Consider the following 7,500-nt stretch of genomic DNA (forward strand, 5'->3'; position numbering starts at 1 on the left):
TTATGCTCGCAACGCACTATTTTATAAGCCCTTCAGCCTTTGCAAGCCCGACCGTCAAAACTCCATAAGACAAATATTAGACGGAAAGTATTACGTGGGTATTATCCGTCGAAATTGCTGTGTAAATGCGCTTAGGCCATTACAGGACAAATACAATCTAAATGAGCAATGAAGGTAAACATTTCGCTAATGTCGTCTGCAGGGTATTCCCGTGTAACGAAGTTTTTCAGAGAAAAATTGCGAAAGAGAAACTGTGATGAAAGGGATAAGAATGAAGGAAATAGTCTGGAAACCTGATGGAGAGTCAATTGGGAAGCAAGAGTGGATAAGTAGGAATTATTGGGGTTGTCAAACTTATTAGTCCAAATGGAGCTTTATCATTTTAGAGCAAAGATAAAAAATGCTATTGTGGTGAGGCTTATTTCTCTTACAGTTAATTACATAATAAAAATATATAACTTTTAACTCTAAACATATAAGAGTTAGATTCGTCTGGAATAGGGAGTGAAATATCCGAAAATTTATCTAAGTTTAATTTGAATCCAAACAAAAAACGCAAAATTAAAAACACAAACCTGAAGTTAATTGGCTTAAACAAATATTTTGTAATATACAATGACACACAGACCAGTAATCAGCACTCCTCAATAGGTTACTATAACTTTTAACTCAATAACTAAGTGTAATAATGAAAATATTTACGTACCAAACATTTTTATCAACGAATATTTTTATCCATGGGTCCTCGCAGATTCGTAGTCTAATCATCAAGGCGTATAGGACTACTGTCCTTCTACACCACCACCACCACCACCAACAACAGCAACAACTAATCCTCTTCACGACATTTTGATTTTATTTACACTAAACTAAGTAATAGCAACTGGAAGGATCATCGCATGAAATATGATGCCATTTTTCGTCATGACGAATTTCCCGAGCCGGTTGCACGCAAAGTTATATTTTCAACTTGGGATCTCGTCTAAGTCCTTTGCATACTAATATATCTTAGGTTGTTGGCAACGAATATTGCTTTGGACGCCGAGTAATTATTGTTTTTATTGCATCGGATTTCTCGAATGGTGTACAGTATGTCCAGGATTTGGGATTGTTATATATATATATATATATATATATATATATATATATATATATATATATATATATATATATATATATATATATATATATATATATATATATATATATATATATATATATATATTTTGGGCTCAAGCCATGTCGTCCTGATGGAAGTTCATATAGGGTAGCTTCCTAGGGTATATTACAACTACGGCGATATTCCCAGAAAATTTACCTTAAGGTACCAGAATTCTAACTCCTGGAGCGAATATCCCTTGTGAAAGGGATATCGCGACAAATCAGAGGACGTATTCTTGACACGCCATATGGCAATCTGCACCCCGAACAGAGATTTCGTATCGCAGGGGGCAATTGGCAAGAAATGAATTCGGGAAAGAAAAAGGGGGAGCCGCTCCCAAGGCTCCCTATCTCCCGTTTCGTAAGCGTGCCTGGCGGCAATCCTGGCGCCATCTGTATTCCTTTTTGCGTAGCTTAACAACTCGGTGTTTTTTCCTGTGTTTCTCGCAAATCTTGGATTTATTCTACTTTTCATGGCTTCTCCAGCTTTGTCGGCCTCTGATAAGTTGAGTACCATGTCTTTTATGTATAAATGTAGGCTCTTGGTAATTTTTTAGTGATTAATAAGGTTTAATCTTTGTTACAAGAGCCGTAGCCTACCGGAGGCGTCATGGACGCTGTCGCTCGCTAGGTATAAGTTTAGTTAGTCAGAGCGACATTCCCGGTTGTTTTGCTTTAATAAATTTTAGCTATTTAGCGTTACATAGGATTTCCTTTCGTGCTTTAGTATTATTTTGGTGAAGTATTCGCCAATTCTGGCCTACGCTAGGCCATGTAGCCTAGTCGTTTGGTCCTAGTACTTCATGCATGATTTTGGTTTTTCCGAGTGTATTAAAATTTTATTGAAGCTTTAGGCTATGTTTTATACATTTAAGATTATGTGGAATATTTCCAAGATAGTATACGAGTGAGTTTCGGTGATTTAGGTAATCGATTCTCTTGGTGCCTAGGCTAAGTTGCTTATGGAGCCTTAGTATACTTTCTCATACTCCCCGGTTGCTTTCTTTTCTTCGGAGAAGGTATGCAATCCCTTTCCCTCTGTTTAAGCCTTGGGCTTATCCCTAAGTGGTTTATCTGAATTAATTTTCGATAAAACTATACTGGGGTGTTACTGTACCTTCCTGTTCCAGTAAGTCTGGTTCAAAGAGGGACAGAACAACAGAGTTTTTTAGTCTGAGTCTGTGTTTGTCTGGTTTGGGGTAGAGTCTCCCTCGCTGACCTGACACAGACATAGGAGGCTTAGCCTCCTTAGGTCACTACCGAAGGTTTCTGTACGAGATGATTCCTTCTTTTGTGATCTACCAGACTAGTCCTTGTTGCTGTTCTCGGGGGAGGATAAGTATCTTTCCCTGGGAGTAGCAACACCTTCCTTGCTTTGGTGCTCTGGGAGCTGGCAAGTATTGCTGGCCTCCCCCCTTGGATCTCCCTTAGGCTAAGATGAGTTTCTTGGCTGCGGGTGATCCGTCACTAAAGCAGGGTTGGTAGGACCCTCTTTTGTCCCTTTCCCCTCTATCTTTGTAATGGCCTAGCCATTACAGAACTGTACGTCATTCTACATCTGGACCTAGAATAGGTTCGGATGTGGAATTGACTCAGTCCCTTGCCGGCCGGCAGAGCTGCTTGCCGGCACGGGTCTTCTGTTTTGAGTGCTGCCCGGACCTCCCTTGGTCCCTCATCCATGCCTGCCTGCAGAGTCAGACGGCATTGGTCAGGAAGCCTGAATTAGATTCTCCCCTTCCATTCTCTTTTCTTCTAGTGCTGTACCCGACCCGGCTGCCGGCCTATGAGGCCGGCAGCCGGGCAGTTGTAGTCCTCTGGTTCTTTTGCTGCCGGCTGGCATCGGTCCTGTACCTCTGCCGGCCGGCTAATGTCAGCCCTTGTCTGTCGGTCGCCAAGAGTGTGGCCGGCAGCCGGGTACTACCTTGTGTAGTGGTCGGTCAGCAGTCATTGCCGACCGACATTGGCTGTGCCGGCTGGCAGTTACTGCCGGCCGGCACATGCATTTGAACCAGCGTTCTGCCGCCTTATAGCTGTTAAGTAGTATACTTTAAAGCTAGTTATGGTGTGTGCCGGCCGGCACATAACCTCCTATACTGTACCAGTATTCTTCAGTATAACAGATACTGTAAGAAGAAAACTATAGTGTGGGTTTTGGTACAGCACTGTGTGTTCTAACACTTTTGTGTTTTCTTGCACAGCCCTTTGCTGTTGCCCTACAGATAGGAAAGTGAGTTCCTTCTTGTCTATTATCCAGGATTTTAAAATCATTGCTTAGGTGTGAGCTCCACCTGTTTCCTCTGGTAAATTTGCATTGGTTACTCTAGAAAAGATTAACCATTCGATTTTATTATCTGGAAGGCTGCAACAATGGGTTGTGAGGGAAACACAAGTGTGTGTCTTTCCTTTCTGAATTGTTATGCTATACTATGCATATCCAGTGATACATAGTTCACTTGATACTCATGGAAATTTCTTCTCTTACAGGAGGACCCTCCGAAGTGCGGAAATGTTTTCTGCAACGTCCGCAGCAAGAACCTCTGCGGACATGAGTTTTGTAGGAGACACGCAGCATGCGCTGTCTCCAAGGATGATCTCCGGTATTGGGACCCTCAGGTATATACTGTGTGCACTAACCTGATTACTGAGGCCTTTGATTCCCCTAGGACGGCGGAATCAAGGGATATAGCAAGGGAGAAGCTTCGTACCTGGGTAAGGGGCTTCCAAAAGAACACTTCTGGACCTTATCTTCCAAGTGAGAAGATGAGGGCGTATCTTTTCCCTAAGGCATCAGCTGATGCAGTGATTCCCCAGCCTCAAGAGGAGATCCCCCAAGTTCAGATCCAGGTGGATGCTGAAGTCGCGGTCGCGATGCAAGACATCCAGTTAGATGACAGGATGTCTGACGTGGACGAGCGTCTGGAGGAAGACCTCCTGGCAGAAGCCCAGGATGAAGTTCAAGCCCCAGACGTTGTAGAGGAAGAGGTCAACGAGGTGTCGGCTACTCCGGTTCAGATTCCGGAGCCTATTCCCTCAACAGCGGCCGGTCTCCCAGTGGAGCTGGGACAGGCCCTCTATTCTATTGTTGGAATGATCCAACAAATGCAGAAGGCGAATCAGGAGAAGGCGGCTGCAAGGGAACTGCGGATGCAGTGCCTTGCAGAATCACATGGGCCCCAGAAAAAGCTCAATGTGAAAGACCTTCCCTTGTGCTCAGATGCTAACCCATGGAGGTATGCTGAGCACATGCCGATGACGACTGGAAAAATCGTCATCTCGTATAAGCTGGGCTCAGTTCCCCTGGAGGAGGTGGAATTCTGGCCCAGCAAGGCATCATATCCGGACTGTTATGTCCGGCTGAGGAAGGAACCAGCTTCAAAAGAGGAGACAGAGCCGAAGGAGGTCATAGTGATGGACCATGCTAAGGCTCAAGCTCTACTTTCATCCTCGATGAAAGAGAGGGGCTTCTCTAACTCAAAGGTAGCTGCATTGAGCAAGAAGCTCCCCTCCTTTGTGTCCTCGCCTGCTAGAACCTTCCCCTTTTTACAGAAAGGGTTTGCGGCTGTACTAAAAGCAGTCGAGGCCGGCAAGCCTTGCCCCTCCCTGGAGGAGTGTAAACCCTTGTCGCTGGCCCTGCCTATGGACCACAAAGACTGGAAGGACGTCCATCTTACGTTCTCAGTTGGAAAGTTGGAGGCTGATATTGCCGGACGTCAGTTCGGCGAGGACCTCCCTAAGCTGTCTGACTTTCTTTTGCGAAGAGAGTTCGAGACAAAAGAAAGACTGGCTGCCTCAATGTCTCTTCAGACTACTCTTGAGACAATGGCAAGTGACCCCAAGGTCCATGAAATGTTCATGGTGGTGGCCAAGACTCATCTGGCCACAGTGACGAAGGACCTTTATGGCTTCGTCAAGGCAAGGAGAGCTTGTAGGGAGTTCGTGTTCACCTCGGCTACGGTGAGGCACGAGCCAAGGAAACTAATCTCCTCCAACATTTGGGGAAAAGACCTTTTCCCTACCGACTTGGTCAAAGAAGTTGTTGATAAGGCCACCTTGGAGAATAGAAACCTTCTCCAGAAGTGTGGCCTGGCTATCAAAAGAAAGTCTTCCCCGGATGAGGGTCCTCAACCAAAGAGGAAGACTATGAGGACTAGGCTACCGTCTCGTCCAGCCAAGCCTTTTAGACAGCAACAGCAACTGCAATTGCCATTGCCTCCAGTGCCCCAGATGGTGGCACAAACCCCGACCACTTTTCAGTGGATACCCCAGGCTGTGTCGACACAGTCCACGGCATTCACCCCAACGTTCGAAGGGCAGTCTTCTTCCTTTCGAGAAAAGCCTAGAGGAGCAACCAGAGGCTCGTCTAGGCGCCCCTCAAGGGGAAGGGGATTCAGGGGTGGTCGTGGTCAGGGAGGCAAGACCTCAGGACGGCAGTCCAAGTGAGATGATACCGGTAGGAGGGAGACTTCTGAAATTTTGGGATCAATGGACCTTCGATCCCTGGGCCCACAGCCTACTCAAGAATGGACTGGGCGGGAGCTGGTACACCCCTCCACCCCCGTGCCTTCGGTTTTTCCAACACTCCACCCCCGTTCTGGAGGAGTACGTTCAAGAACTGTTGGAGAAAAATGTGATCCAAAAGGTGAAGTCCATCAAATTCCAAGGGAGGCTGTTTTGTGTTCCCAAGAAAGACTCGGAAAAGCTCAGAGTCATTCTGGACTTGTCGCCACTCAACAAGTTCATAGTGAATTGCAAATTCAAAATGCTAACACTGCAACACATAAGGACCTTACTGCCCAAGAGGGCATATTCCGTCTCTATAGACTTGTCAGACGCCTATTGGCACATTCCAATCAGCCGTCGACTCTCCCCCTACCTAGGGTTCAGGCTACAACGAAGACTATACGCCTTCAGAGCCATGCCATTCGGGCTGAACATAGCCCCAAGGATTTTTACGAAGCTTGCGAGCGCAGCTCTCAAACAATTACGCCTAAAAGGAATTCAGGTAGTAGCCTACCTGGACGACTGGTTGGTGTGGGCAGCATCCGAGACAGAATGCTTGCAAGCTTCCAGTCAAGTGATCCAGTTCCTAGAGTACCTAGGCTTCAAGATCAACAGAAAAAAGTCTCGACTTTCTCCATCTCAAAAGTTCCAGTGGCTGGGAATCCACTGGGACCTTTTGTCACACCGTTTCTCCATCCTGGCGAAGAAAAGGAAGGAGATAGCGGGTTCTGTCAAGAGACTTCTAGATTCCGAAAGGATATCAAGACGCGAACAGGAGAGGGTACTGGGCTCTCTCCAGTTTGCTTCGGTGACAGACCCAGTGCTAAGAGCACAGCTAAAGGATGCAACCGGAGTTTGGAGAAGTTATGCATCAAACGCACGAAGAGATCTGAGAAGACCAGTTCCGCTTCGGCTACGTACTCTTCTCAGGCCTTAGTCCCAAGCCAGACATCTAAAGAAGTCGGTTCTTCTTCAGCCACCTCCCCCGTCGGTGACGATTCACTCAGACGCCTCAAAGGAGGGATGGGGAGGTCACTCTCATCGGAAAAAAGTCCAGGGGACTTGGTCCAAGCTCTTCAAGACCTTTCACATAAACTTTCTAGAAGCTATGGCAGTGCTCCTTACCTTAAAGAAAGTCTCCCCGTGTCACTCGATCCACATAAGGTTGGTGATGGACAGCGAGGAAGTTGTGAGATGCTTGAATCGACAAGGATCGAGGTCACCACCTCTCAACCAGGTGATGTTGGCCATTTTCCGATTGGCGGCAAAGAAGAAGTGGTACCTGTCGGCAGTTCACCTTCAAGGAGTCCGCAACGTGACAGCGGACGCTCTATCCAGGTTCACACCGATAGAGTCGGAATGGTCCTTAGACGCAGGATCATTCTCCTTCATTCTGAATCAAGTCCCAGAACTGCAGATAGACCTCTTTGCGACGAAAGACAACAAGAAGTTGCCCCTGTACGTGTCCCCGTACGAGGACCCCTTAGAGGAAGCAGTGGACGCGATGTCCCTCGACTGGAACAGATGGTCCAGGATTTATCTGTTCCCTCCTCACAACCTTCTGTTGAGGGTCCTCAACAAACTGAGATCCTTCAAGGGGGTAGCGGCAATAGTGGCCCACAAGTGGCCGAACAGCGTGTGGTTCCCCTTGGCATTGGAACTACAGCTGAAGTTTGTACCGCTACCACATCCAGTTCTGACCCAGCGAGTCCAGAAGTCGACTGTCTGCGCTTTATTACAGAAAACCCGGACCCTGCAGCTCATGATTTTCTCTCCCTAGCGGTGAGCAAGCGTTTCAGGATTTCGAAAGCCAGCATAAACTTCCTATAGGAATATAAG

Source organism: Palaemon carinicauda, chromosome 10 (genome assembly GCF_036898095.1).
Source record: "Palaemon carinicauda isolate YSFRI2023 chromosome 10, ASM3689809v2, whole genome shotgun sequence".
In the NCBI taxonomy this organism is placed as follows: domain Eukaryota; kingdom Metazoa; phylum Arthropoda; class Malacostraca; order Decapoda; family Palaemonidae; genus Palaemon; species Palaemon carinicauda.